The sequence below is a fragment of the Sus scrofa genome, chromosome 18 (assembly GCF_000003025.6).
Source record: "Sus scrofa isolate TJ Tabasco breed Duroc chromosome 18, Sscrofa11.1, whole genome shotgun sequence".
Lineage (NCBI taxonomy): Eukaryota > Metazoa > Chordata > Mammalia > Artiodactyla > Suidae > Sus > Sus scrofa.
In genome coordinates, this window is record NC_010460.4 from 17,342,759 (window position 1) to 17,355,983 (window position 13,225).

General features: G+C 47.4%; 1 long non-coding RNA gene across 1 annotated transcript; it reads right to left on the reverse strand.

The window, feature by feature from the left end:
* LOC110257603 lies at positions 6,819-12,984 on the reverse strand. The gene is made up of 2 exons (XR_002340460.1): positions 12,348-12,984; positions 6,819-7,202 (listed from the first exon to the last, which is right to left on the reverse strand). It is a non-coding gene; the product is annotated as an uncharacterized LOC110257603 (long non-coding RNA).

Here is a 13,225-nt window from a genome sequence, read left to right on the forward strand (position 1 = left end):
TCCATTTCAACAGAGAACTCAGGACATTTATCCTAGGGAAGAGACAACAAAGGAAGAGGTATTTAAAGATCAAATAGCCGAAAGCTTGTCCTGAGGAAAATGTTTTGGAGATGAGGCGATGGAAGACAGATTTTTGCCTAAACTCAAGAAAGAGCTAGAATGAGCTAAGTATTCAGCAACAGCAGGTACTGGCTACGAAATCACTGCAGTAATATTGTCACCATCATCATCACATCATCACTGTCACATCGTTATCATCACCACCATCAGCAGCATCATCACATCCCCAATTTACACATGAGGTACTAGGACTGAGAAAAGCTCACTCAGCCCATAGCAGGTTGCTCATTAGGAAAAAAAAAAAAAAAAAAAGCCATTTCCAACGCTACCATTCTATTATTTTTAATTATCCAAGAAGCAATTTCTTCTCTTGTCTCCTTGACTGGAGAGAAGGGGAGGGGAAACCAGGGGGCCACCCTAAGGCCTCATGTTGCTGCTTTGATATTAGACAAGCTCTTTGGGGCCCAGGCCCCAGTTCAACTACTTATGGCTCAGGCACCCACAGCAAGTTCTCTGCCCCTCTAGTCTTCAGCACCTCGCCTGGGCCATAGAGTTAAATGAGAACGAACACCTCAGGGAGTTACCTGGGGACTGACTGTTATTTGTGTCGACCCCCACCACACCGCTAAGGTGTCCATGCGACAGGAAGCGCACAGTGCAGGTTAGCTGGCTATTGCCCACCTTGAACTTCCTAAGCACTGTCTGGACACAGATGCGGTCCCGAGCTGCAGCTTACCATCCAGCTGCAAGGCCTTCTTCTTCCAGGAAGCCCCCCTCACACAAATGACTGCGGGTCCAGAAAACTTTTCCAGGGAGTGCTCAGGCCTGGCGACCTCAAGGGAACCTGATTTCCATTCCAGATCCTCAACTTCCACATGCCCGCCCCAGAAAGCTGATCTACCTGAAAGCACCTGTGGTAGAGGCCTCCCCTTATACAAAAGAAAAGCACGCCTCCCACCCTCCCAGAAACTTAGTGGCCTGCTTGATTCCAGGCATGAAAACCTCTGGGCCACCAAACTAAAGAGCCAGTTTGAAACAGTGGTTCACATGGTGAGAAAATAAGTGATGGAGTCACTTTTTGCAAGTCATGATTTTTCAGTTCTTTGCTAGAAAATTGGAGGAGAACCTATTCAAACTGTTAACTGATAGGTTTTGAAACATAATTTTTTTTTTTTGGTTGGCCATGGCTGCAGCATACATAAGTTCCAGGGCCCAGGATCAAACCAGAGCCACTGCAGTGACAATGCCATGCAGTAATGCTATAGGCCACCAAGGAAGTCCCTGAAACACTTTTTTTTTTTTTTTTTTGTCTTTCTGCCATTTCTTGGGCCGCTCCCGTGGCATATGGAGGTTTCCAAGCTAGGGCTCGAATCGGAGCTGTAGCTGCCAGCCTATGTCAGAGCCACAGCAACGCAGAATCCGAGCCGCGTCTGCAACCCACACCACAGCTCACAGCAACGCCGGATCGTCAACCCACCGAGCAAGGGCAGGGATCGAACCCGCGACCTCATGGTTCCTAGTCGGATTCGTTAACCACTGCGCCACGACGGGAACTCCTGAAACACTATTTTTGATGCTAGGCCCCATGTGATTTTTTGGCTTAAAAAATTGGAAAAAAGTTAAAGACTGTGATAATGGGTAGAACAAAACACCTTCCTTTTCCCATCCTCTTCTTGCTGTGAACAAAGTTGTCTGGTGCTTACATGCATAAACATTAAAAGTAAGAGCCAAATATACTGACCCTGTCTCATTCAAGCAACAGTAATATGTTCCCAGGGACACTTGACTTAGTGGCTCAGTCCCATACACCTCATGAAATATTTCCATTTCCCAGTATTTATTTATTTATCGAACTTTATAACATATTTATGTTTTTTGATCCATAGCATATTCATAATAATTGCAAAAATAACTCACTCCAGAAGAAACATGTTCAACACATTAGGACTTATGATCATAAGAAATAAAATTTAACTTTATAAACGTATTTGTGTTGCTGAGAAGTATAAGTGGATGGTTCACAAAATACTTTTAAATTTAATGATGTAAAAACATTACATCATATTTTTTTTTTTTTTTTTTTGTCTTTTCTAGAGCTGCACCTGTGGCATATGGAGGTTCCCAGGCTAGGGGTTGAATTGGAGCTGTAGCCACCAGCCTACACCACAGCCACAGCAACGCGGGATCCGAGCCACATCTGTGACCTACACCACAGCTCAGGGCAACCCCAGATCCTTAACCCACTGAGTGAGGCCAGGGATTGAACCCGCAACCTCATGGTTCCTGGTCAGATCCGTTTCCACTGTGCCACGACGGGAACTCCAATAAAATTATTTAAATGTGGTACAGAAAAAAATGAATTTAAAGAGAAAATGATGTAGTTTCAAACATTTTAAAAGTCCTGTGGGAGTTCCCACTGTGGCTCAGTTAAGGACTCGATGTAATCTCCATAAGGATTTGGGTTCGATCCCTGGACTTGTTCAGTGGGCTTAGGATCCAGCGTTGCCATAAGGTGCAGTTTAGGTCACAGATGCAGCTTGGGCTAGCTCCATTTCGAACCCTAGCCCAGGAACTTCCATATGCCTCAGCTGCATCCGTAAAAAGAAAAAATAAATTTAAAAGTTGCGTCTAAGGATGACCTGACCCCCTTGCTGTACAGTGGGAAAATAAAAAAATAAAAAAATAAAAAAAATAAAAGTTGCGCGGAGTTCCTGCTATGACACATCAGAATCAGCAGGGTCTGTGCAGCACTGGGATGCAGGTTCAAACTCTGACCCAACACAGTGGGTTAAGGAGTCAGCATAGCCACAGCTGCAACAAAGGTCACAACTGTAGCTTGGATCTAATCCCTGGCCTGGGAACTCCATATGCTGTGCGGCAGCCGATAAATAAATAAGTAAAAATTTTAAAGTTGCGGGAGTTTCCTGGTTAGCCTCGTGGTTAAGGACTCAGCATTGTCACTGCTGTAGCATAGGTTTGATCACTGGCCTGGGAACTTCTGCATGCCACAGGCATGGCCAAAAAAATAATTAAAGAAAAATTAAAAAGAGGTTGTATGTGCTTTTTAAAATAAATAAGTATCAAATCACTAACATTTTTTTTAATGTATCTTTATTTTTTTTTTTTTTTTGTCTTTTTGCCATTTTTTGGGCCACTCCCGCGGCATATGGAAGTTCCCATGCTAGGGGTCAAATCGGAGCTGTAAATGCCGGCCTACGCCACAGCCACAGCAACTTGGGATACGAGCCGTGTCTGTGACCTACACCACAGCTCACAGCAACGCCAGATCCTCAACCCACTGAGCAAGGCCAGGGATCGAACCCACAACCTCATGGTTCCTAGTCGGATTCGTTAACCACTGCACCACGACGGAAACTCCCTTAAATCACTAACATTTTAAAAAGTGATATAACAGTTGTATTTTTTAATGAAAATATTTCAAACACACTGGAAATGATATCTTTTGCAATTATTTCCACTTATTTTGAAATTGTTCACATGGGAACTCAAAAATGTGCTGCAAGACACAATTGTTTGTCCAAATTCTTTTAAGTCAAAGAATAAAGCCCACTGGGATAGACGATATTCACCTGTTCCAAAAAGGCTACTAACAACTTAACCAATGCCGGCCCTCCCATCCCTTCCTCTCTCTTGTTCGAAAAGCACAATTCCTAGTCGATAAAAAGGAGGACCTAGGAGATTCAGAGTCCAGCAAGATAAGGACGAAACTCACCTAAAAACTCCTAGAACCACTGGAAAAAATAACAGAAAAGAAACTCACGGACTTGGAGAACAGACTCGTAGGTTGCCAAGGGGGACGGGGAGGGGGTCGGATGGCCTAGGAGTCTGGGGTTGATCGATGCAAACTATTGCATCTGGAATCGATAAGCAATGAGATCCTGCTGTATAGCACTGGGAACTATATCTAGTCACTTATGATGGAACATGATGGAGGATAATGTGAGAAAAACAATGTATATATATATATGCGTGTGTGTGTGTGAGAGAGACGGGTCACTTTGCTATATGGTAGAAATTGACAGAACACTGTAAACCAACTATAATGGAAAAAATAAAAATCATTAAAAAAAAAATAAAAATGAGATATACTGGGAAAACATAACAAAAAAAATATGTTAAGTGTAGCTGAGAAAAAGTAAGAGTGGATTCGCCAGCGCCAGAAGTCCAAAGTAGGAGTCTGTGCTGACATTACTGCTGCCCCCCGTTAATCGAAGGCATTTAGTCTGCCCCAGGTTAGACTGCACTGTTCATCTGAGTAACCAGGAGTGTCCTGTATCCAAGCACTGGAAGTGAGATTTCTACAGTACAAGGCAGGAAGTTGGAACTAAGATCCCTACATAAAGCTAGAACTCTCGAAGAGATGCAGCCTCAACAAGGGTGATGTAGGTACCAGATGCAGCTCGGATCCTGAGCTGCTGTGGCTGTGGTGTAGGCCAGCAGCTGCAGTTCTGATTCAATCCCCAGCCAGGGAATTTCCATATGCGGTCCTAAAAAAAAGGGGGGGGGGACAACAAAAAAAAAAACAAGTATAAAGGCAACACACACCATGAAAGAATGAGCTATTTTGAAAAGATTCCAAAGAAAACTCAGGCTGAAATGATGGGAAGTGCCTTTATGCTGCTCGGCAACTGGGTCTGAAGTCAGACAAAGGGTCTCTGATCAGATTAAATCTGCAGAAGGGCTAAAGAATGACTAGCCAGGCAAGGGGAAAGTCAAACTGTTACAAGCCTGTTTGGGCCTTGTAGACTCGAGGGTGCACCAAAGCTGCCCCCACCCCACCCCTGGAGTGCATCCATCACCCTGCACTTCAGGGCAAAGTTCAGCTCCATCCAATGACCTTGTAGCAATCCCTTCCCAGGTCACCTCTGTTGTCTGCAGAGTTAAGAAAAGCATGGCTTGTTGTCTTGCCTTGTTTTAGGATCAACTGTGGGGCACATATTAGTTTTCAGCATAAAGAGCCACAATGCTGACAGCAAAACATCGAGACCAAGAAAACTGTTCTGCAGTGCAGAATCTGCAGAGAAAACTTAAGAGACTCACTGTGTGATCAGACAAGAAGGATCTTAGAAATCATCTTCTTCGATCTTTGCTTTCCGTGAAAGGAAACAGAGAGTCCAGAAAGAAGTAACTCTCTCCAGGCCCTGCACCAAGTCTCCGCGAGAGCCGGAGCTCAGAACTGGGCTTTCCAGCTCCGAGGCCACAGCAGAGCTGGCCATGGGCAGGCCTGTCCCAATGGCCAATTTGCCTTCTCTGCTGGCTCCCTCTGATGAAGCCCCTCCTTGACCTCTCTCAACTCAAGAGTCCTGATGCTCCCTTCCTCCATCAGTGTAGCCATCTAAGGAGGGAAAGGAGGGGAGATGGGCAGGAGGCAAGAACTACCCCACATAAGAGCAGAATTATACGAGAATTTTGTGTGTGCTTTTCAAATACACTATCTTCCGGGGGAAATCTGATTAATTTCGCTGATAAGACTTCACGTTGCATTCTAGCAAAAGAATTAATCGCTAATGGTAAAACTTCCTAGGGACAGGAAGAGACAAGAGAGAAATTTGAGCATCGCCCACCCCATCTTTCAGCCCACATTTAGGCCACTCCATCTAGCCTCTCACAAACCAGCTCTAGTGAAAGAACCTAAGAGGGAAGACTGGAAAGGAGGGAAAGAGACAAAACAACGCCTAGGAGAGGAGGCAGCCAGGCAGCCTGCAGCAAGAGCACAGAGGATCTGGAAAAGAACAAGGCTAATTTAGGCTCTGAACGTGACTCAGAGCCACCAGGAGCAGCTGTTATCCTGCTCTGCCCCCTCCTCCTCTCCTGCCTTGCCTATCATTCACTCCCCCAGGGCCCGCAAAAGCTTCTGCATGCACCATGGGGCCTGCTGGCTCCAGAGCGAGGGAGCAGCTCCTCTCCCCTTGGAGACACTTGTGTGTCGGCTTCCTCATCATACACTGAATCCTGCCATGCAGTACAGGGGAAAAAGGGTAAGGCTTGTTCCCGGGGGTCTGTGGTCCCAGTGAGGGTGGGCCTTCCCACCTGAGGGAGCAGGTGAATCGGACACTGGACCAGAGGCCGACCCTGCCCTATGCAAACGCCCTGACATTGCAGAGGGGACTCAGAGGGCAATGACGTGGGCCTGAAGGACAGCCGTTCCACTAACAAGAACAGATGCAGGGCCATCATTAGAAGCACAGACTTTCTGCTTATGTGGCCTCAAGTAAATGGCTCATCTCTCCAAGCCCCAGGCTCCACATCCATAAAACGGGAAGAATAAGAGCTACCCCAAAGGGGTCCTGTGGGCACCAAATGCCATAGTGCATATAAAGTACCAGTTCAGGGCCTGCATGCAGTAGGCACTTCATAAACGTTACTTCCCTTCTCTTTCCTTCTCCGCCAGGGGCCAGGTACCAGTGCTGATTTAAAGAATAAAATAAATACATAAAAATGGGGACTGCAGAGAAAAGTCACGTGCAGAGGAGAAATACCACAGCCCCAAATGAGGACTGGATCGAACGGGTCAAAGAAGGAACGGCAGCTGGACTGAACCAAGCTCAGCTCCTTTCACCTAAGCCCAGAGCAACCTCAAGAGCCTAACTGTGAGTGAAAAGGGCAATTTGCAGAATACACGATATTTGCATAAATTCATAAACATATATAGCATTATTATATAGTGTTTATGGGAGCATGTGTGACTGCTGAATTGAACAAGCAGGGCTCGTGGGTATAATCAGAAAGCAACTTTACTGTTGTCTATTAATGTTCATTTAAGTTTATTAGGTCAGGCATGTTCTTCCCCCAGCCTGGAATGAAATCTAGGCAGTTCTAGTCAAGAAAAAATATCCTCCAGTCACTAAGTTATGTCTGTCTTAGTATAATCATCACGATTCTCAACTTTACTTGGTGATGCCTTTTATCAATTATTGTCATAATAACGCCGCGCAATAAACCGCCCCAAAGCTCAGTGACACATGGAAATAAGCACCTGTTTCTAGCCTAAGTCTGGGGAGGCTCTGCTGATCTCAGTGGGGCTTGCTCCAGGCTGTGAGTTATGTTCAAGACTGTTCCACATGTTTCATTCTTCAGGAAGTACACTCCACCTGGGCCGTGTTCTCTTGATGAGGGTAGACCTGCAAGAGCGAAGTCCCAGTTGCACACCTTTACTCATGTGTCTTCCACTAACATCCCACTGGCAAATCTCAAGGCCAAGCCCAATACCAGTGGGGTGGGGAAATACACTCTGCCATGTGGGCGGCTGACAGGTGGCAGGGAGATGTTTACAGAATCAAGCCACTCCCCCCAGTGCCACTCAGGCCGGCAGCAGTCAAGCCACCCAGTGGGGAACAAGGTGGGCCTCCGCCCTCCGCTTCCCTCTCTGCTCTTGCCCCTCCTCTCCCATTTTGCCAACCCTGGTTCCTGACCCCTTCAGGTCCGAGAATAAAGGAGCAAGAGAAGGTGGCTGGAGAGTTCTCACTGGTACAGGCGTCACGGTCTTTGAGCCCAGAGACATGTCAAGGTGACTTTCATGAGCACCCGCGAGGGTCTCCCAGAGTGTAGGCATCTAGAGTACCAGGGCTCTTAGGGACAGCCAACACACGCTGTCTCTTGCTCCCCCCTCACCCCCTGGGCATCTGAAGATGTCCCCAGGTTCTATCTGCAGAAGATTCTTTAGGCCTGTCTCCCCCAGACCCTCCTCTTAGCAGAACTCAGAGGAGCCCAGGCATCTCCCCTGCATTTGAGGCTCCAACTGGTCTCATGTTCTTCACACCAACACACTAAAGGAGTGCAGGAAGCCCCTAATGAAGCCACCTCTCCTTTGTTCTGCCTTCAAAGCAGCTGGTCATCACTACCTACCCTGCATCCTTTAGATTTCTCAAGCAAGAGTCCCCTGTCTTCTGTCCCCAAAGTGTAGAGGACACTCATCCCTTGGGGGTGAGAATGGGTAGATGAGATTAACACATAAATCAACAGACTTTGAGGAAAACAGATTGCCCTCCATAGTGTGGGTGGGCCTCATCCAATCAGGTGAAGACCCAACAGAAAAAGACTGACCTCCCTCCCAAGGCAATAGAAATAAAAACAAATATTTTAAAAGGGGACCTAATCAAACATAGAAGCTTTTTCACAGCAAAGGAAACCATAAAAAAAAAAAAATGAAATGACAACCTATGGAATGGGAGAAAATAGTTGCAAATGATGTAACCATCAAGAGCTTAATCTCCAAAATACATACAAACAACTCATACGACTCAAACAAACAAATAAAACAAAACAAACAGGAGTTTCCGTCGTGGCGCAGTGGTTAATGAATCCGACTAGGAACCATGAGGTTGCGGGTTCGGTCCCTGCCCTTGCTCAGTGGGTTGGGGATCCGGCGTTGCCGTGAGCTGTGGCGTAGGTTGCAGACGCGGCTTGGATCCGGAGTTGCTGTGGCTCTGACGTAGGCCGGTGGCTGCAGCTCCGATTCGACCCCTAGCCTGGGAACCTCCATATGCCGCGGGAGCGGCCCAAAGAAATAGCAAAAAGACAAAAAAGTAAAAAAAATTTTAAAAATTTAAAAAAAAAACATACAAAAAACAATGGAAAAATGGGCAGAAGACCTAAAGACCTAAATAGACCTTTCTCCAAAGAAAACGTATGACTAGCCAGTAGGCACATAAAAAAGTGTTTAATGTCACTAATTATTAGAGAAATGCAAATCAAAACTCAATGAGGTACCACCTCACACCGGTCAGAATGGCCATTATTAATAAGTCTACAAATAACAAGTGCTGGAGAGGGTGTGGATAAAAGGGAAGCCTCCTACATCACTAATGTAAATTGGTACAACCACATGGAAAACAGTCTGGAGGTTCCTCAGAAAATTAATACAGAACTACTATGATCCAGCAATCCCACTCCTGGGCATATACCTGGACAAACTATAATTCAAAAAGATACATGTACCTATGTTCATTGCAGCACTATTCACAATAGCCGACATAGAAACAACCCAAGTGTCCACCTACAGATGAATGGATTAAGAAGATGTGGTACATATATATATACAATGGAATACTGCTCAGCCATAAAGAAGAACAAAATAATGCCATTTGCAGCAACATGGATGCAACTAGAGATTCTCACACTAAGTGAAGTAAGTCAGAAAGAGAAAGACAAATACTCTATGATACCACTTATATCTGGAATTAATATATGGCACAAATGAACCTATCTACAAAACAGAAACAGACTCACAGATATAGAGAAAAGACTTGTGGTTGCCAAGGGGGAAGGGGAGGGAGCGGGACAGATTGGGAGTTTGGGGTTAGTAGACGCAAACTATTACATTTAGAATGGATAGGAGTTCCTGTTATGGCATCTCTGCAGCACCAGGACAGAGGTTCCATCCCCAACCCAGTACAGTAGGTTAAAGGATCCGACATTGCTGCAGTTGCAGCTAGGTCACAACTGCAGCTCAGATCTGATCCCTGGCCCAAGAAGTCCAAATGCCATAGGGCAGCCAAAAAAGAAAGAAAGAAAGGAAAAAGAAAGAGAGAAAAATAGAATGGATATACTATGAGGTCCTACTATACAGCACAGGGAACCATATACAGTCTCTTGGGATAAACCATAATGGAAGATAGTATAAGAAAAAAAAATATAGGAGTTCCCATCATGGCGCAGTGGTTAACGAATCCAACTAGGAACCATGAGGTTGCAGGTTCGGTCCCTGCCCTTGCTCAGTGGGTTAACGATCCGGCGTTGCCGAGAGCTGTGGTGTAGGTTGCAGACGCGGCTCGGATCCCGCGTTGCTGTGGCTCTGGCGTAGGCCGGTGGCTACAGCTCCAATTGGACCCCTAGCCTGGGAACCTCCCATATGCCGCGGGAGGGACCCAAAGAAATAGCAAAAAGACAAAACAAACAAACAAACAAAAGAATATATACATATGTATGACTGGGTCATTTCGCTGTACAGCAGAAACTGGCACAACACTGTAAATCAGCTATACTTTAATAAAAACTTCTTTAAAAGAAAAAAAGAAAAAGACTGACCTCCCCCAGTGAAGAGGAATTTCTGCCAGCCAACAGCCTTCGGACTCTACCTACCATGTGGGCTCTGCCATGGGCCTCCAGCCTGCCAGCCCACCCTGCACATTTTGGCTTTGCCAAACCTCCACAATCGCATGAGCCAATTCCTTGATATAAATACATAAATGAGCACCCACGTGTGTTTCCTGTCCTTTTGGTTTCTCTAGGGAACACCAACACCAGGACTTCTCTGCAGATGGGGGAGATGAGCATCCTAGCTGGGAGAGTTTTCTTTTTCTTTGAAAACCTGCCGGGGCAGTTCCTGCCTTTTGCCACACTGCGTTTTATCTCGGGGTCAAGTTGTGTTGCTTTTGGCCAAAGACTGCTTGGAGACGAATGCATTCCTGGAAACTACGCTGTAAATCCAATTGTCAAAAAGCAAGCTCTGCTGTCCCATGGAAACAATCTTACTTTGAATTGCAATGGTAAGGATAAGACCCTGCACTCAGGTACAACTTTGCAGCTGGAAAGGCTTTTCCGTATCACACACCCACTGCATTTAGTCCTGGAAGACAGGCTCCGTGTTCTCTTCCTTGTACAGATGGAGAAATGAGGCTCGGGGAAGCTTTTTGCTCTCTTAGGGATGTAGCTGGGACTCTATTCCAGCTCAGCAGCTCCTTAACCAAGTAAGGTCTCGGCCTCAAATCCATCATACACACAACAAAAATCCTCCAAACGCAAAGATTTCAGAACTCTAGCCTCCACATGTGTTTAAAATTACAAAACTTTGCTCTTAAGTCACATAAAACAGGCAAATGAGCATATGGATTACTCAAGAGGCCCCCAAACTACAAAGCAGGCATATAACACATAAATAATCACCACTACCCACTGCCAAGCTGCTAACCTGAGACTCCTACGCCTCGCCATCCACAGACGCACGTCACAGGAGACCCTTCACACATCAAACGCAGCACGCCCAAACATAAGATTGCACAGGGGCCACCTGAATCTATTTTTTTCAGTCCCTCTCTCTCTCTCTTTTTTTTTTTTTTTTTGGCTGCGCCTGTGCATGCAGTAGTTCCCAGGCCAGGGATTGAACCCAAGCCACAGAAGCGACAAGGCTGAGTCATTAACCACTAGGCCACCAGGGAACTCCTCCCAGCCCCTTTTTAATACCTTTTGTGTGACTTTGATCTTCCTGAAAACAGCTTAAAATTCATAAATGGTGTGGTTTGTGTCTGTTCAGGTTGGAGGCGGGGTCAGCAGGAACCAACTTGGTGAGATTAAGACTGAGCTAAAGGGACCATGAAGCAGAGACAGAAAAGAATGTGCTGGAAGATCTGGGAGGTGGGGGAAGGCCAGGCAGACCCCACCCCCGGGACTGGGGTGCTTCCCCCTTGTGCCTCTAGCGTTGCTTTCAGCACCGTCAGGAAACATCGCTGAGGTCATGGTCGGCTCTGCCGGGTCTCAGCAGGCCTGCTTTGCTGACTATAGCATCTGCCTGGCTCCCTCCTCTGTCACCTCTCCCTTGGCCCCGTGCCATGTGTGCAGGTTCAGCCAGGCAGGCCCCCAAGCTCCAGAGCACCCCTGTCCCTGGTGGGCCAGAAACGGAGACCCTCAGCATCAATCAGCCTTGCCAGCTGTCTTGCTCTGTCTTGTTCCACTACCACTTCCCATCGCAGGCTTTACTCCCAATGCTGGTTCTTGCTCCATCGTGTGGAAGAAATAGCTGTGGATATCTGCTGGACTCTCTGGTTCCCCCAGACCTGAGACACGGGGCTCGCACTGCCCAGATAAGCCGCAGTGGCCCTTAACATGCCACCTCCTGCATAGACCATTAGCCCGCAGGGCCAGGAATACAACACCTCCGTGTTCCCAGTTCCCAGCACTGCCCGAACTCTCGGCACCCTCAGCTCCAGATGTCCCCTGAAGCTAACTGCCCATGGTCGATAAGCCATTGGTGACCCCCTGTCACCGGGCTCACCCCCCGTGGGCCCCCTCCATCTCTGTTTCCCTGTGACACTCGGGGGGGCCGCCAGCACAGGCCGAGGGGTCAGGCATGGAGCCTTCTGCCCCATTCATCAGATTCTGTCAGCACTTCGGACCCGAAATGCCTGGCTGGTGACTCAGGAAAGCAGCAAAAAGTGAAGACGAGACTCCAGTGGCTGGAGCTACAGAAGACCTAAAGAGTAACACATCAAAAATCAGATTTAAACCACCAGCCCCCAAGCCAGGCCAATGGCAAAGGGAAGGGAACTAACCTGATCTCTCAAACGGCCTCCGATTTTTGTCCTTGAGTCCACGTGAATTTCATACAAACTGAACTGTGGCAGGGGGAACGGGGAACGTGACACCTAATGAAAAGGGTCACCTGTGCGGTCTCCTCCAGCCCCTGGGCTGTGAGGGCTTAATTCCAGCAGCTCTGGGATTTGCCAGATCTGTGCCTGTGAAATCAGCAACTGCTCAGAACTGACCCTGTCAAGGCGGTGAAGCACACCCACTAGGAGTGTTGCTTGGTTAGCAACGCCCGGAGGGGCCGGGGTGGTTTGCACCAGCCTGCCCGCTTCGTGCTTTGGTAGCAATGAGATTGATGGTTTGCACCTGGACTGGCTGAGCCCCGGAGGCTCTGCCATCGGGGGTGGTTGTGTATGAGGCTCTGCCTGCCCTATAGCAGGTATGCGAAACCCAGGCGGAGGCTCCTGCGGGGGCTCAGAAGTGCTCCGAGCACATCCACGGTCCCGGATTTGAGACAGAGCACTTCCTGCCACAGCTGCTAACCTAACAGCAAGGCAACAGGCGCTGAGATTTGATTTCCCCAGACCCCTTGCCGTGAGCAGCCTTTGGCTGTGATGACATCGCGCCTTTGATGTTGTGGCTCTAATAAACGATAGCTTTGCAAGCACCCGTCACTTCGGACCTCTGAGTCTTCCCTAGTCCTCGAACCTGTCTGGCTGCTGCTGTCAGCACATTCCCACCGCTACGGGTTGAATCAAGTGCCCGTCCCTCAAATTCACATGTTGAAGTCCTAAACCCCAGTGCCTCAAAATGTGGCCTGACTTGGAACCAAGGCCCTTGCGGATGTAATTAGTTCAGATAAATCATTAGGAGAGGTGGCGGGGCCCCTAATCCAATATGACTG